Below are 18,391 nucleotides of genomic sequence, written 5' to 3' on the forward strand. Positions count from 1 at the left end.
CATTCAGTATTCTCCAGTACCATACTTCAAATATATCAATACTTCTCTTGTCTTTCTTATTCAATGTCCAACTTTCACAAGCTTTGTGGCAATGAAAATACCATGATTTGGCAATGGAAAACACCAGGCGCACCTTAGTTCTCAAAGTAACATCCTTGCTCTTCAACGATCTAAAGAGGTTTTGTGCAGCAGGTTTACCTAATGCAACACATCTTTTGATCTCTTGACTGCTACTTCCATGAGTATTGATTGTGGATCCAAGCAAAACAACTTTATACCTGCAATCTTATGATGTTACAGTTGTGAGGAATTTGGTCCTCTTTACTTTAAATTGTAATCCACACTGAAGGCTACATTCATTCTTCATCAAGCAAGTGTTTCAAGTCCTCCTCATTTAATTAAGCAAGGTCGTGTCATCTGTATATCACAAGGCCATATTAAGTCTTCTTCCAATCCTGATGCCACATTCTTCTTCATATAATTCTCTGATTGTTTGATCAGCAGTCAGACTGAGTTATATCTTAATTTTATGGGAGTAGAAAGCCTCCTCTTTCTTCTGCGGAGTGGATCAAACTGCTGACCTTGCAGTAGCAGCCCCGTGTGTAACCACTACACCACCAGGGCTCCTCCACGAGTTATATCTTAATTTTAAACCATGTATGATTTCCTTGTTCTCATCCCACAACTGCTGCCTGATGCATGAACAAGTTCCACATGAGCATTACGAAGTGTTTTGGAATTCCCATTCTTCCCAAGGTTATCCATAGTTTGTTATGATCCAAATGCCTTTGTATAGTCAATAAAACACAAGAAAACATGTTTCTATTAGTGTCTGCTTTGAACCAAGATCCATCTGACGTTGGTAATGATACCTCTTGTTCTGTTTTCTTCTGAATCTGGCCTGAACTCCTGGCAGCTCCCTGTCAATCTTCAGCAAAATCTTACTTGCATGTTGTGGTAGTTATGTAATTGTTTGTCAATTTGAGATGATTAAGAGTGAAGGGGTGGATCTAACCTGTCAATCAGGACATAGCCAGTGAGGGCTATGTGTGGGCAAGGTCTTCTCCTGAGAATTCTGGGAATTCTGGTATTTCTCCTTGGACGTGGTAGACTCTTTCTCTCTGGTCACTCCCTGGGAGACAATGCAGTTGACAATCCACATGGAGAGAGGCTGAAGGGGCCACATGGAGACCTCTGCCAGCACTGAGATGCTTACAACACCATTGGATCCACAAGACTGCCCGCTCACTGGCCTGTGATTTTCCTGCACTCAATGTCATTACATGTGTTGTGTGAGTCTGAAGAGGAATTTATAGATTGTTTTTGGACATGTGGGCTAATTTCGGACTTGTGGAATTGATCTGGACTGGACTGGGATGTTTTCTCAATATTCAATTGCACTTGTATATAAAGCTCTTTCTTATACACATATGCATGTCTATGAATTTGTTTCTCTGGTCTATCGAGACTAACATATTACATGTGATATCAGTGATTGTTCTATAGTTTGAGCATTCTTTTGGGTATGGTCAGTGATACCAATTAATTATGTTGTGCAATCATCGTCAACTTCCTTCACCATAAACAGAAATTCAATATTTTCTACACAATAAGTCCCCCTTTCTCCCCTCCCTCCTACTCCTGGTAAACACTAGTAAATTTGAAGACTCATAACTTTTTAAAACAAAAATAATATCAAAAAATAAAAATGGTGAAAGTTACCCAACAAATTAGGTTTCTGTTGGACAATTTCCACATAATTTGGTTAATAATAATAGTTACATTTTTCTTGTTGTGTCAAAATCTTTCCCTATGAAGAACCTCCTGCCACCTCCTCTAAAAATATAAAATAATATTAAAAAAATTTTAATTGTAAAAAGCCTCACTGCCATCTCAGGTTCCCATCCCATCCTTTGAGTTGCTGAGGCCAATTTTAACCCATATTGATGGTTCTAAAAATGACATTATGTAAAGGACAGAAATTTTTTACTGGTTAAGTTAAACTATTGCTTGGTTCTAAGAACTTTTTGAAGTCCCTTCACATAGTTGAAAATACACCTTGGTCATGGAAACAACTCCAGAGATCACATGGTAGAATTCTGCAAGACCAACAACTTCTTCATTGCAAATACCTTTTTCAATAACATGAACAATGACGATAAATGTGGACTTTGCTAGATGAAATACACAGGCATCAGGTCAATTTCATATGTAGAAGGAGACACTGAAGAAGCTCAATGCCATCAGTCAGAACGAGGGCAGGCACTGATAACAGAATAGACCATCAACTTCTCATCTTGTTCAGATTGAAGCCGAAGAAAATTAAAACAAGTGAGTCCACAGAGAGACAAAGTATGACTTGGAATGTATCCCACCTGCATTTAAAGACCATCTCAAAACCAAATTTGACTCATTGAGCACTAATGAGCAAAGACCAGACATGTGGGAATACATCAAGGACATCATACATGAAGAAAGCAAGAGGTCATGAAAAAGACAGGAAAGAAATGGATGTCAGAAGACACTTTGAAACTTGCACTTGAACATAGAATAAATAAGGCAAATGGGAGAAATAATTCAGCCAAAGAGCTGAACAGAAGATTTCAAACCTCAGCTTGAGGAGACAAAGTAAACTAGTGTCGCGAAGTGTGCACAGGCCTGGAATTAGAGAGCTACATGGGAAGAACATGCTTCAGCATTTCCCGAGCTGAAAGAACCGAAGAAAAAAACTTGAGTCTCAAGTCGTAATACTAAGAAATTCTTCAGGAAAAATACGGCCTAACACAGGCAACATCCATAGAAAATTAAAGGAAGACACAAAGTCACTGTTACCAAAAATAATCAATGAGAATCCAACTATTTGAAGGAGGTAGAATATGATCAACAAATGATGGTATTAAAGGAAGACATCTAAGCTGCACTGAAAGTACTTGCAAAAAAAAAAAGGCTACAGAAGTAAGAAGAATGCCAACTCAATTGCTTCAATAATTTGATGCATCTAACAACAAATTACCTGATGCTTTCCTGGAAGCCTTCATTAGACTGCCTAGAAATTTGGGAAACAACTACCTGGTCCACCAACTGATTTTAAAACAACCAGCAGTCTCTGTTGTTGTTAGGTGCCATGGAGTTGGTTCTGACCCATAGTGACCCTATGCACAACAGAACAATACACCACATGGTCCTGAGCCAAACTCACCATTATTCCTGTGCTAGAGCCCATTGGTACAGCCGCGGTGTCAATCCATCTCCTTGACTGACCTTCCTCTTTTTCACTGTCCCTTCATTTTACCAAGCAGCACGCCCTTCTCCAGAGACTAGTCTCTCGTGACAATATGTCCAGAGTATGTAAGATGAAATCTTGCCATCCTTGCCTCTAAAGAACCCTCTGGCTGTACTTCTTCTGAGACAGACAGATTGGTCCTTACAGTAGTCTATGGGATTTTCAATATTCTTCTCCAGCACCGTAATGCAAGCCATCAATTCTTCAGTCTTCTTTAGTCGGTGTCCAGCTGTCACATGCACATGAGACAAAAGAAAATACCATGGCTTGGGTCAGGGGCACCTTAGGCCTCAAAGTAACACCCTTGCTTTCTCAGTGCTCTCAAGAGGTCTCGTGCAGCAGATTTACCTAATGCAACTTGTCTTTTGATCTCTTGACTGCGACTTCCAGTATGGATTTTGGCTCAATGTAAGTCAGGCTAACATTCTCACAACTGGATCAATAGGTAACATCATGACAAATGGAGGAAAAGTTGACGTGGTTAAAGATTTTCTCTTGCTTTGATCCACAATCAATGCTTATGGACGTAGCAGTCCAGAGATCAAATGCCACATTTTGTTAGTTGACTCTGCTGCACAAGACCTCTTTACAGTAATACACCCTAGTTCTGTTCAAACGATTGCCTCTTGGTTCGTGTACACGTTCCTCGTGAGCACAATGCGTTTCAAGTCTTCTCGGTGTTATTCATAGTTTCTTGTGATCCACACCACTGAATGCCCTGCACAGTCAATAAAACACAAGTAAAACATCGTTCTGGTATTCTCTGCTTTTAGCCACCGCTCATCTAACATCAAGGACTTTATTCCTCATGCCACTTCTTTGAATCGGGCTTGAATTTCTGGCAGTTTCCTGTCTACGTACCGCTGCATCATTTTTTAATTAACTTCAGTAAAATCTTACTAGTATATGATATTAGTTATATTGTTTGAAAATTATAGCATCCTGTTGATTCACTTTCTTTGGATTGGGCACAAATATGGATTTCCTCTAGTCAGTTGGCTTGGTAGCTGTCTTTCAGATTAATTGGCATAGATTAGTGTGTGCTTCCAGGGCTGCACCAATGTGTTGAAACATTTTAATTAGTATTCTGCTGATACCTAGAGCTGTGTTTTGTTAATGCCTTCAGTGCAGCTTAGACTTCTTCTTTCAATACCATTGGTTCTTGATTCTATGCTACCTCTTCCAACGGCTGAATGTTGACCAGTTCTTTTTAGCACTGTGACTCTGTGTATTCCTTCCATCTTCTTTCGATGCATCCTGCATGGTTCGATACTTTGCCAATAGAATCCTTCAATATTGTAATTCAAGGCTTGAGTTTTTGCTTCAGTTATTTCAGCTTTAAAGACACTGAGCATAAAAAAAATACACCGAGCATGCTCTCTTTTTCTAAATATAAGTCTTTGCATATTTTATTATAAAATTTTATACTTGAAATGTTATAATTTTTGAAAGCAGGACATAGAATACTAATACTTGAGATGCCCTTCAAAATTTCTTGTTCATTTCTTTATCATTTCTCCCATAAACTTTACTATAAGTTAAAGAGCAAGTTTCACAGGGTCTACTGCTGTCCAATTTAGTCCTCTCTTTCCTTTATTTTTACATGATCTTTAATGTCTTTGATGTCATCCCACAGCTCATCATGAGATCTTCTCTTATTGATGTTCAATATTTCAAATCTGTTCTTGAGATTTTCTCTAAATGTAAGTGGGATATACTTGAAGTTGTATTTTTGCTTTTAGTTTCGTTTGGCCCGAAAAACAAATGCATCTTTGAAGAAGTATAACCAAAATGCTCCTTAGGATCGAGCCAGGATGGCAACGCTTTGTCTCACTTACGTCTACATGCTCTCAGGAGAGACCAGTCCCTGGAGGACATCATGCTTGGTAAGGGGTCATGTGAGAAAGAGAAGGCCCTTAATGAGATGGATCGAGACAGTTGCTACAACAATTGGATCAATTGAAACAGTGATTGTGAGGGCTGTGCGTGCCTGGCAGTGATTCATGGGTTGTTATAGGTTAGACTAAATATGGACTTATTTTAATTTTCTTCAGCATCAGCCTAAACTTCCATATAAGCAATTTATAGTCTGTTTCACAGTCCACTCCTGGCCTTGTTTTGACTGATGATATTGAACTGCTGGAAATATAAGCTGAGTTCAGAAGAGGATGTAAAACAAGCGATATCATTGCTAACATCAGATGAATCTTTGCTGAAAGCAGAGAATACCAAAGAGATATTCATACATGTTTTATTTACATTTGACTGTGTGAATCATAACAAATTATAGAAAACATAGCAAAGAATGGGAACCTCAGAATACCTTATTTTTGCTCATGTGGAACCTAAACATAAATCAAGAGGTAGTCACTCAGAAAGATTGACATCAGGGTCATATCCTTTTATCTTGCTTGTTCGCTTTGCATGCTGAGTAAATAATCGGAGAAACTAAACTCTATGAAGAAAAACATGGAATCCGGATATGAAGGAAGGCTCATCAATAATTTGTAATATGCAGCTAATACTACGTTGCTTGTTGAAATCGAGTAGGAATTGAAGCACTGACTTGTGAAGATCAAAGACCAGAGCCTTCAGAGTGGATTATACATCAATGTAAAGAAAACAAAACCCCTCACAACTGGCTCAATAAACAACATTATAGTAACTGGAGAAAATATTGAGGTTGTCAAGGGTTTCATTTACTTGGATCCATAACCAACACTCATGGAAACATCGATCAAGAAATGGGTCACATTTGGCAAATCTGCTGCCACCCCCACCCCCAGACCACTCTTTAAGGTGTTAGTAAAGAGGTCATTTTGAGAACTAATGTTCACCTGACTCAAGCCATGTGGCATTTTCTATCACCTTATATGCATGTAAAAATGAAACAATGAGTAATAAAGAAGGGGAAACAATAGGTCCATTTGAGTTATGGTTATGGTGTTGAGGAAGAACATTGAAATTATCACAGGAGCCCTGGCCCTTATGGGTCACGTGTTGGGATGCTAACCACAAGGCAAGCAGTTTGAAACCACCAGTTACTCTATGGAAGAAAGATGAGGCTTGCCACTCTCATAAAGAATTACCAGCTATGAAACTCACAGAAGCAGTTCTACTCTTTTATGAATTGTAATTGACTTGATGGTTGTGAGTTTTTGGTTTTATTTGGCAAGAAGAACAAACAACTCTGTCTTGGAAGAAGTACAGCCAGAATGTTCCTTAGGATTAAGGATGGCATGGTGAAGAAAGCTGATGGTGACCAGCTATCAAAAGATAAAGCGTCTGGAGTCTTAAAGGCTTGAAGGTAAACAGGCGGCCATCCAGCTCAGAAGCAACAAAGCCCACATGGAAGAACACCAGCCTGAGTGATCACGAGGTGCCAAAGGGATCAATTATCAGGCATCAAAGAACAAAAAATCATATCATTGTATGCTCACCTTCTTGATACGATTGCTAAAGACAAATGGGCGCATAAGCAAATGTAGGGAACAAAGCTGATGGTGCCCAGCTATCAAAAGATATAGCATTTAGGGTCTTAAAGGTTTGAAGGTGAACAAGCGGCCATCTAGCTCAGAAGCAACAAAGCTCATTTGGAAGAAGCGCACCAGCACGTGTAATCACGAGGTGTCGAAGGGATCAGGTTTCAGGCATCATCAGAACAAAAAATGATATCATTGTGAATGAGGGGGGGTTCAGAGTGGAGACCCAAAGCCCATATGTAGGAACTGTACATCCCCTAACGGAAGGGTCTTGTGGAGGAGATGAGCCAGTCAGGGTGCAGTGTAGCAACAATGAAACATACAACTTTCCTCTAGTTCTTAAATGCTTCTCTTCCCCCCCACCCCCCAACTCTACCTTACAAATCTGGTTAGACCAGAGGATATACTCTGGTACAGATAGTAACTGGAAACACAGGGAATCCAGGGAGGATGATCCATTTTGGACCAGTGGTGAGAGTGTCGATACTGAGATGGTGGGTTGGAAAGTGGAAACCGATTACAAGGATCTACATATAACCTCCTTCGTGGGGGACAGACAACAGAAAAGTGGGTGAAGGGAGATGTCGGACAGGACAAGATATAACAAAATAATAATTTATAAATTATCAAGGGTTCCTGAGGGAGGGGGAGCGGGGAGGGAGGGGAAAAATTAGGAGCTGATGCCGGGAGCTTAAGTGGAGAGCAAATGTTTTGAGAATGATGAGGGCAGTGAATGTACAAATGTGCTTTGCACAATTGATGTATGTATGGATTGTGATAGGGGTTGTATCAGGCCCTAATAAAATGATTTTAAAAAAAGAATTAAAGATGGCAAGACTTTGTCTCACTTACTTCTACATGCTATCGAAGAGACTAGTCCCTGGAGAAGGACATCATGTTTGGTAAAGTAGAGGGTCAGCGAGAAAGGAAGACGCTCAATGAGATGGATTGACACCGTTGCTGGAACAATGGACTCAAATATAACAATGATTGTGAGGACCATGTGGACTGGCAGTGGTTCATTGGGTTGTGCATGGGGTTGTTGAGTCAGACTTGACATGATGACATCTAAAACAATTTATGTGGGGTTATATATAATTTGGTTACTATTTACCTTTCCCCATTAGAATTTAAGCTGCAAAGAACACAGACTTTTTTTTTTTAAGCCACTGTGTCTTCAGCACCTACAATAGATCAGGAAACAAGCAGGCTTCATTGAGATAAAGAGGGCAAAAGGGAGCGTGGATAATTATGAACTCGTTTTTGCAGGCAATGAATTCATATTACATTCCTGTGGGAATTCTCAGCCAGAAATGCCCAGTGGTCAGCAGGATGCATGGACCTGGATTCAAATGAGAGGACCAGGTGGGAGGCTTTTCCCCTGTATTTACAAAGTTGTTAGCATCACAATAATCTAAGCACTGTGTATATTACATCAGAAGAAAGCCAAGGACAGAATTGTGGGAACTTTCCGGATGTTGGAGGCTGGAGGTGCATGTAGGGCTCAGAAGAACAGGAAAATCCTGCGACACAGAAGAAATTCAAAGCAACCTTGACTTATTTATTTCGCGAGCATTGGGATGAATGTAGTTCTTCAAAGAAATCAGTGTATTTCCCTTTGAAATGGCAAGAAATGCATACTGTCCCTGGTCTGTCGTGTGTTTCTATGGTGTGAGCAATCAACACTTCCTGTTTTCCGCCTGGATCTGTGTGAAGAAAGCAGTGGCGTTCCCCTGCCAGCACGATTAGGTTAGGCTAGCTCAGCAAGCCCCTTGCCGCAAACTTCCTAGAAATCAGGGCTGAGTAGGCACATTGGTGAGTCCCAGAGACAGCTGTAAGACATCGCAGAGCATAGTGCCTAGTTCCTCCTTTGTCAGTCCCCAAATAGCTGAGTAAAGAAAGGAGTGGAAAGGGGGAGAGAGGCTTCCTGGACGCTGTACAACCTCGCTGTTCAGTCTCCTCGTGGAAGAGAAATGAATCTGCTGGTATGAATTCAATTTGCCTCATTCCGGTCTGCAGTCTTCTTCCCATCCTTGAAATTATCCAAATAGCCTTACTCCATCACAGGTATCTCCGCGGTTTCGTCCTAGACAATTGAGTAAACTCCTTGTAGCGTTTTCTTTGGGGAGAAGGAAAAGATGTATATAGTCATCTTGTTCCTTTGTGATAAAGATTAGATCTAAAAATCTCACCGGAAAGAAAACATGCTCCAGGTGAGGCTCGAACTCACAACCTCGGCATCACCCGCACATATACTGCTGTATAAGTACCGCGCGCTAACCGATTGCGCCACTGGAGCATGCTTTCCTTACTTCCTCCGTGCGCTCTCTACACAGTCACGAGCGCCCGGCGCCCCGCACCCCACTGCAGCCCTCGCTTAGCGCCCAGGCCTGGGCACGAGGAGCCGCCGGAAACCCTCCCCGGCGCCGGCTGGCTGTACAAATCAAACACATTCTGAGCAGGCGCTGCACATCTTCTCTGAGAGCCGTGTCTGATCCTCCCCCTGGGCCACGTGGTGTCCCCGTTTCTCCGGATGCTCCTTTTGGAAGCCCGGGAAAGCAGCGGAGGAGAGAGGGCGAGCGGACTCCAGCTCCTCCTCCCGGCAGCAGCGGCCGCTGTGCGAGACGCCGACTATTCGGCTGCAGCGTGGCGTCACCGCGCATCACCCCGAGGCCTCTGGAGACACCAGGCCTGGGAAAGGCCGAGCCTGCGGCGCGCCCTCTGCGCGTCTCCAGCCACCCGCAGCCCTCCGGGCCGCCCCTAGCCTCGCCAGCCCACCCCGCCTAATCCCTTGGGGGTCTGCCTCAAATGCTCTCCCCCCCCCGCCCCCCCCCGTCAGACTGGAAACCTTATTCGAAGCCACCCTCGGTGCAGAAGTTAACCACCGCCCACCACCTCGTAGTTGACCTTCACAGGCTCATCACGGGCAGTTGGCGTCTGCGACAAAGTGCCCCCACACTAGCTTCCCCTTCCTGGGACCCCTGATGCTAAGTCATTTTGGTTGGTTGGTTTTTGATCTGGGAAAGCCTGCGACCGTCAGGATATGAATGCACCTCCGAGATACGAAAGTCTTTCGGCTCTTCTAGAAGAGTCCCTGTCAACGAGATTGTGTACAAGAAGGGATAGCAGGCCTAGTACCTGACAACCAGAACGTAGTAACTATCACAAATTTCCCATGCGGCGCAGGAGGAGGAAGTAGAGTCTCAGCGACTATTGTAACGACTGGACTTGAGATGGTGCTTGGGGTTTTTTATGACGACGACAAAAGTGGGGTACAATGAGGAACAACGCAAGCTCTTTGGTAAATGATCAATTCACCAGAAATCCCCTCCGCACGTTGGCCAGCGTCTTACCTACACTTTCACTCTTCCTCTGGGAGAGATTTGACTGCCTGGCGCGCTAGAGATCACTCACTCTCTAAATAACCAGAGTAGCTAACATTTGGATAGGGTTCACCAAGGGTGGTGCACGGTTCTAAGTGATCCCTACAAACCTCCCAGTAACGGTTACGGTGTTATTTTCCCAGCCCAGGTCTAGGTAAAAAGAACCAACATTTGGGAAGGTAAGGAAAGTAGGTGACCATTGACCCTAATGGCGTTAGGGGTCATCAAATGAGCTCCACCCATAGCGACCCTGTGCACAGCAGAATGGAACACTGTCCAGCCTCGTGCCATCTCACAAGTGTTCCTTTGCTGGAGTCCATTATTGCAGCCACGGTGTCCATCGATCTCCTGGAGGGCCTTCTTTTCTGTTTTTTTTTTTTGGCTGCCCCTCAACTTTACCAAGAACGATGTCCTGCAGGGACTGGTTTCTCCTGACAACCTGTTCAGAGAATATGAGACGAAGTCTTGAGAACCTTGCCTGTAAGGATCACGTTGGCCATACTTCTTCCGAGACAGATTTGTTTATCCACTTACCAGTCCTGCTGCACAGGACCTACTTGTATTACTGAAAATCAAGAATGTTGCTTTGAGAAATCAAGGGTGCCTGACCCAAGCCATGGGATTTTCAATGGCTTCAGATGCATGTGAAAGCTGGACATTGAATAAGGAAGACTAAAAAAGAACCCCTGATAGTAATAGATATGATTGATTGCAACAAGTGGACATTTAAGAGACTCGCAGGCATTTATATGTCACCGGACATTATAACAGCTTTCTTCAGGGAAGATAGATCAGTGGCACCACATAGGCTTTATAAGAATAACATTTTGGCTAATATTTTTAAGGTAAAATGACAATGATGCCCATGAGATGAATCAAAGACATATATAAAGCATACATATATAATTGGATTTGGTGCTTGCACTTAATGCTAAGCCCAATCTAAGAGCCATTAGTTTTTATGACATGGCCCTGCCTGATGCTCTATCTCATGAAAAGATCACTAAAGACATGGGTGCTACAGCACAGTGTGGGGAAGAAACCAGATGGTGCCTGGCTCTCAGAAGGAATAGAGTCTAGAGGCTTAAAAGCTTGTCTTCTGGGGTAGGGGCGGTCATGACTCCCTATTGCTACATGAATTATGCATCTTCAAATACAAGAGTTGAACAATTCCACAAAAAAGTATGAAGTACATGTTACAAAATTGAAATGATTGTTTCTTTCTTTTCCTTGTGTGCCAAACATATATAACCTCATATTCAGTTCTCTCTCATGAAGCATACACTAGCAGCACTATCATTCATGTGCTTCCAGAGCTCCTTGGATAACAGAAATACAGTTCTTGCTTTGTGGGATAACTTTTCTTCTACTGAGTAAATTGTTACATTAGACGAGATCCAAGTGATTGTCAATATCACATGGAGCCATTAGAAAATTCAAGTTTAAATTTTCTGAGTGGTAAACAAACAGGATTCTAGAGCTAAAATGTATTCTTAGGGTGCAAATCAACCGTTTGAGAATAAAAGGTGACATTTGCCCAAGAGCAAACTTTAGAAGTCAGGCAGCCTTAGAAAGGGAAGGAGGGCCGACAACAGAAAACAGAGCAGAAGTGGGATAGGTGATGTTATATTTTGAGGAGGTCAATTCAATGACAGAAAAAATATATTTGCTGTTGAATAGAAATTGATTTGCTCTGTAAATCTTCATCCAACTATCAATAAAAAAAAGTTGCTTGGAACTGGGCATGGTGAGGGTCAAAAGCTTGAACTAGGAGCAGCAGTAGGAGGAGATGGAAGGAGACAGGAGACAGTAGGACAACAGAAAGAAAAAAATAGGAGTGCTGGTCTACCACTTGGGAGACCCAAGAAGGGTGGAGTTTAGCAGGGTGGGAGAGTGCAATAGAGTAAAACAGACAAAATTCTGTGAGCTCCAAGGCTACATAAATTGTTGAAGAGACAAAACATTGTGTCAGAAGTGGGATTCGAACCCACGCCTCCAACTGGAGACCAGAAACCCCAGATAAGGGAAGCGATGCTTGAGTCTGGCGCCTTAGACCACTCGGCCATCCTGACAACCTGTATGCAGCATGCTCAGGATGAGAACTGCAGATCAGAAGGTTGCTTCTTCCCTGTGGTGTGCCCCAAACTACCCACCTCACCTTTTTCCTACTGACTTTCCTGGTGTCAGGCTGAAGCACACCCATAAAGACCCCGAGTTACTTGATCAACCTTAAGAAGTAAGGGACTTTGGATACAGATTTCATCCGCTCTGGAGTGTAACAGTCTTTCAACAGCTTCCTGCAAAATTCACAATCTCTCGTCTACAATGTATTTTAAGAAGTGATGTTAGTTTGACCTAACAGACTGTGGATAACTTGGAGAAGAATGGGAATCTCAGAACACTACGTTGTGTGCATATGGAATTAGTACATGGATCAAGAGGCAGTTGTGGAATTTGTACATGGATCAACAGAACAAGGAAATTAATCCTGTGTGGTCTAAAATCAGGAAAGGTGTTCATCAGAGTCATACCCTCTTAGCATCCTTAGTCAATCTGCATGTTGATAATCAGAGACACTGGATTATATGAAGAAGAATGTGGCGTCAGGATTGGAGGAAGGCTTAGTAATAACCTGCCGTGTGCCGATGATGCAACCTTGCTGGTTGAAAATGAGGAGGATTTGAAACAACTACGGGTGATCTTGAAAGATTACAGCCTTAAAATACAAAACAAAGTATCCACTGGATAGCAGTGAGTTTGTTTGTTTGTTTGTTTTTAGTGAGAGGGTAATACCGTTCACCTTAAGCAATCACTAAGGATCTATCTCTCATCTATCTACCATCTCTGTCAAAATAGCTTCCCCCCGCCCTTGTATAGTTTTTTAAGAAAAAGACTTTTGTTGTGTTGGGCTCTGAGGTTTCCTATTTCTTTTCTGACATGTCCTATAACCACGACCTAACTCCATGGTCGGAAGAAAGAATAAAAGACGTTATATTGGATAAAAGCAAGAAAACGGCAACAGGAGAAGAAGGAACTAAGAGGTGGGGGAAAGATGGAATGCAAGAAGGAAAAAGAGGCGGGGGGGATGGCAGGTGAGGAAACTGGAAGAGTGCAGATAATATTAAAGCCCATCGTGAGCCTTTGCAGGAAAACAAAACAAAAAAACTCAAAATAGTTTGTGTAAGGAATAATTTATTCTCATCCAGGACCCCAGTTCCAACTAATATCACTTCTTAAAATACATTGTAGGCGAGAGATTGTGAACTTCGTGGGAAGCTGCTGAAAGACTGTTAAACAATCCACAGCAGAAAAAATCTCTATCCACAGTCTGTTATGACCCACACAGTCAAATGCCTTAGCATAGCCAAAAACACACAAGTAAAAATCTTTCTGGTATTCTCTGTTTCCAGCCAACATCTATCTGACATCAGCAATGGGGTCCCTTGTTCCACATCCTCTTCTGAATGTGGCCTGGACCTCTGGCAGCTCCCTGCTAATGTACTGCTACAACCATTATTGCATGATGTTTATCAGAATCTTACTTACATGTTGTGGGATACAAAAAGACTTTTCTCCAGCTTTTCCCTCTCAAATATATGTCAGACCTAGGACACTGCTTGCACCTAATGGTAGATGATTGCCAAGTTCTCTCCCTATAGGCATCAGCCATCCAGAGCAAGCAGACCCTTTTGTCTGTCCCGTCCTAGGTGGGCCTCACTCTCTACTGTTAAGCACAGTGGGTTGCTTCCCCTGAAAGCTTAGAATAAATCATGTCTCCAGCTGAAGAACAATCAAGGTTAGGCTGCCATCATGAATCTAGGATCCACCCATCTTGTCACTTGTGTACCCTTAATCCCTCCTCTTCCTAGTGTGTGTATACCCCTAGAGAGTCCCCCTCCCTTTGCTATATTGCCTATGGTATAACCCCTTCCTGTGATGTATGTTGTTACCTGTAATTAGGGGGCTTGTATGCTCCCACAAGATATATAAACCTTGGTTAGAAATAAATCGTTTTGTCTCCTACCCTCTTCCTCCTTGCACCTCCACGTGGACCATCAAGAAGGGCTGAGGTGAGCATGTTACTATGAAATGTGTCTGACTCCTTTATTTTACTCTCTTACCTATCACGTCTACTATGACTTTACTATAATTTTATATATCTTAACTCTACAGTTGCGCCTACGAACCGGTGATAGTGTTAGGGCTGGTCTCCCCTCACAACATGTGAGATTAATGATACTGTATAATTTGAGCACTCTATTGGTTACCTTTCCTTGGAATGAATACAAATATAGATCTCTTCCAATCCATTGGCCAATTGGTTGTCTTCCAAATTTCCTGGCAAAGATGAGTAAGTGCTTCCAGTGCATCATCAGCTTGTTGAACATTTCAACTGTTGTTTTATCAGTACCTGGAGCCTTGTTTATGGCTAATGCTTTCAGTACCATTTGAACTTTTTCCTCAATACCATTGGTTCTTGCTCATGTTACCTCTTGAAATGGTGGAATGTCAGCTAGTCCTTTTTGGTATAGGGACTGTACATTCTTTCCATCTACTCTTTATGCTTCCTGCATCATTAAATCTTTTGCATATAGAATTTTTCAATACTTCAACTCAAGGCTTTAATTTTTTTCTTGAGTTTTTTCAGTTTAAGAAATGCTGAACGTGTTCTTCCTTTTTGGTTTAGTAGCTCTAGGTCTTTGCAGATTTCTTTGTAATATTTGACTTTGTCTTTTCAAGCTGTCATTTGGAATGTTCTGTTCAGCTCTTAGGCTTCATCATTGCTTCCTTTTATCTTAACCGCTTTACAATTAAGAATAAGTTCTAGAATCTCTTCGGACATTCACTTTGATCTTTTCTTTCTTTCCTGTCATTTTAATGCCCTTTTTGCTTTCTTCATGTTTGATGGTCTTGCTGTCATCACAGAGCTTATGAGGTCTACTGTCATTAGTGTTCAATGTATCAAATCTGAAATTCAGTACATTCAAAGTGATTATTTTGGCTCTTGTGGACTTATTTTAATTTTCTTCATCTTCAATCTGAATGTACATGTGAACAATCCATGGTCTGATTTACAGATGAAACTTGGCTTTGTTTGAGCTGCAATAGAGTTGGCTGCAGATGTAGTCAACTTGGTTTCTATGTACTCCATCCAGGGAAGTACATGTGTATAGTTGTCATTTGTGGTGTTGAACAAAATATGTTTGTGATGAAAAAGTCGTTGATCTTGCAATTTCTATCAGGAAATCTTCAGCTTAATTTTTTCACCAAACCATGTTTTTCTATTATTCCTTCCTCTTGTGTTCCAATCACCAGTAATTATCAATGCATCTTGGCTGTATGCAAACCAGTCTCTATCAGCTCAGAATGTCAATGTTTATTTGTTACATTTCATCTTTTACAACTTCAAATTTTCCTAGATTTATACTTGGTACATTCCAGGTTCCAATTAAAATTGATGTCTGCGTCTGCGTTTGTTTTGTTTTGTTTGCACAGTTTGCGTGTAGAGGCACCATTTACCGAAGGACAAAGTGCAGAGAGTTAGGGAAGGAAGATCAATGGAAACAGAGAACAAGAGGGATAAAAGGTTGTATGTTGAGGGGATGGATGAGTTGAAAAAGAAGGAGATGAGTTGTTGAACATACCTCTCTTTTTAAAAAATAAAGGCATGGAGACAGTTATGGGAGTGGATATGGCACAGCTACCACTGAATTTTTGTCTAGCTCTTATGTCTCATATTTTCTAAGTTAGGTATGGTTTTTATAACTGGGAAAAAGAATTGCTTTTAAAGATATAGACAATAGTGATGCTTTTGTATATCTAAGAAAAAGTAATCTAACAAACTCCAAATTTGAGGATCAGATAAAACAAGATGGCGTCGCTTTGCAGGAGTCTTAAGATTGTATTTGCTTTCTCGGGTCCTATTGCAAGGAATCTGCAACTACATTAGGGAAAATAAAGGAGAGTAGGACTCCATTGAAATAATACAGATAGCAGAGGATGGTTTCGATCCATCGACCTCTGGGTTATGGGCCCAGCACGCTTCCGCTGCGCCACTCTGCTACATGCTTGCTGCTGTATTGTCTGCCCTGGCTAAGGCTTATTTCTAGTTATCTTCGATTTAAGGTATTTCCTTTCTTTTTATTGCCTTACTCTTTTTTCCTTTTCCACCTATTTCTTCTAGCCCTCGGCTTTCGTCGCGGCCTACTCTACGTCTCCTGCCCCAAACTGATGCTCAAAAGCAAGTTGGAATGTGTGTGGGCTTTTGCAACTTGAGAAAACCGAAGCTCAGAATCTTTCCCTGGAACCCAAACTCTTTAGGATTTCATGCATTCTGCTATTTCGAAGTGGATTTAGAATTCAGATGTTGAGTTTATTATTCCCCATATGGAACTGTGTAAGGTTGGACTGAGAATTGAGTCGCGCCTTCCACCGCGCACGTACTGGCTGCAGACGGAGAGCCCGGGGTCTTCGCGGGGGCCAGCGGGGCCTTGAACCGGGCCGTGGGTGCGCTGCAGCGAGCAAGGAAAACCGACGGTGAGCAAAAAAATAAGGAAAAGCTGGTCCTTCTGAGAATCGTCTTTCAGGAGGAAGAAGTAGCCTTGGTGACGACACCCTGCCACCCAGGAAGTTCCGTGCTCCGTTTCCCTCCCGCAATGGAACTGCTTCCCCAGAGTTGTCGGGGCGAGCTCTCGCTGTTTATCGGATTGAATGAGAGACAAGGACGGAGAGAGAGTCTGAGGCCCAGGGAGGGAGGGAGGGGGAGAGAGAGGGAGAGAACGAATTGACCATCTGGGCTATAGGTATAGGATCCCAAAAAAAGGCTAAAATTCCTTTCTCTTTATGCTTATTGACCGGCTTTTGCCTGCGAGAGTGACGTCATTTAAAGCTTTTCCACGTTGCATCATTTCTCAGGCAGCATCCTCCCCCACGCCCCGCCCCCTTTTCTTCCGATTCCTCCCATCTTCTCTCCAGGGGTTTGAGTCCCACCTCAGGCCTTACCTGCCGGTTGTGTTTCAGTTAGAGCTAGGTAACAGCCGGTATAGGAGCCTTTCTGGATTTGTAATGCATGGCAGTCAAAACTGACAAAGCTACTGGCCTGAAAGGACTTACATTCGAGTCCCTTTTAATTTGTTTCAATCTCCCAATATTAACTGAGTCATTATTTCCAAGTTACCAGGAGAAATAGAAAAAGAGATATCCAAATAAAAATAGTCAGCTGGTGTTAGAATTACTAGGAAGTGGACCCCTTGACATTTCTCTTGGGGTGGTTCACTAACCTGGGGTGGGAGCAGGAGTCCAGAGGAGCCCCACTGGAAGGAACATCTTTGTTCTTCCACCTCTAGAGCAGACCCATCAATACCAAGTGACATGGGACTTGCATGACCCACCTGGTTGGTTTGGGCTTTGTGTTTTTAAGTTTTTCTTGTAAATTAGATGAAGGCTTGGAGAGCAGATCATAGTTCTTACAGTCAACAACTTACATGAACTTTCTTTCAAGTTACTACTTCTAATGGGATCCTTTCCAGAGCAGTGGGTAGCGGTCGCTCGGCACTCTCGAGTGCTGGCCTCCGGGATGTGCAGACTGAGGTTTGTGTGGTTCGTTGGTCTATTGTCTTTGCATTCGGGCTACTCTTCTTTCCTCTGGCAGAGCAGGGACCAATGTCTGCACCTTACGTGGCTGCTCCTGAGATGGTAAGATCGCAGCTGCTTCTCAATTCAATTAGATGTTGGAGCACTTGCTTTGTGAGTTACATGATACCATTTCACCTTGGTTTCCCAAGACTCTGCTTCTGATCCCCTAGGCCCTGCGACCTGTTTCCTCAAGACATTTAGTTATGTCTAAAAGTTTTCAACACTGACTGGATGGCAGTGACTGAGAAGTTTTCATAACTTTCCCTCCTATGATCTCCACCATTTTCATGGATACATTTACAGCAAAGATAAGTACACATATAGAAATGTCCCTTGTCAAAACTCTATGTATTTGTGGGTGTAAATCCCCATTCTCCCTCTCCCACCTGTTTAGCCTGAGTGTCTAGTCAACATCTATTTATTCATAGATCTCCACTGTTGCAGGATTGTGTGCAAAATGGTATTTTCCTCTGTTCCCTTTAACTCTTTTTTAAAAAACAATTTATTAGGGGCTCATACAACTCTTATAACAGTCCATACATATACACACATCAATTGTATAAAGCATATCTGTACATTCTTTGCCCTAATCAATTTCTTTTTTCCTC

General features: G+C 42.2%; 3 non-coding genes across 3 annotated transcripts; all 3 read right to left on the bottom strand.

Annotated features, from left to right (window-relative positions):
* Window positions 1-8,970: 8,970 nt before the first annotated feature.
* On the bottom strand, window positions 8,971-9,064 carry TRNAI-UAU (transfer RNA isoleucine (anticodon UAU)). The gene is made up of 2 exons: window positions 9,027-9,064; window positions 8,971-9,006 (listed from the first exon to the last, which is right to left on the bottom strand). It is a non-coding gene; the product is annotated as a tRNA-Ile (tRNA).
* Window positions 9,065-12,114: 3,050 nt separating this feature from the next.
* TRNAL-CAA (transfer RNA leucine (anticodon CAA)) lies at window positions 12,115-12,220 on the bottom strand. The gene is made up of 2 exons: window positions 12,183-12,220; window positions 12,115-12,160 (listed from the first exon to the last, which is right to left on the bottom strand). It is a non-coding gene; the product is annotated as a tRNA-Leu (tRNA).
* A 3,919-nt stretch (window positions 12,221-16,139) lies between these two features.
* TRNAM-CAU (transfer RNA methionine (anticodon CAU)) lies at window positions 16,140-16,211 on the bottom strand. Its single transcript has one exon. It is a non-coding gene; the product is annotated as a tRNA-Met (tRNA).
* Between the last annotated feature and the right edge of the window lie 2,180 nt (window positions 16,212-18,391).

Source organism: Tenrec ecaudatus, chromosome 1, assembly GCF_050624435.1.
Source record: "Tenrec ecaudatus isolate mTenEca1 chromosome 1, mTenEca1.hap1, whole genome shotgun sequence".
Lineage (NCBI taxonomy): Eukaryota > Metazoa > Chordata > Mammalia > Afrosoricida > Tenrecidae > Tenrec > Tenrec ecaudatus.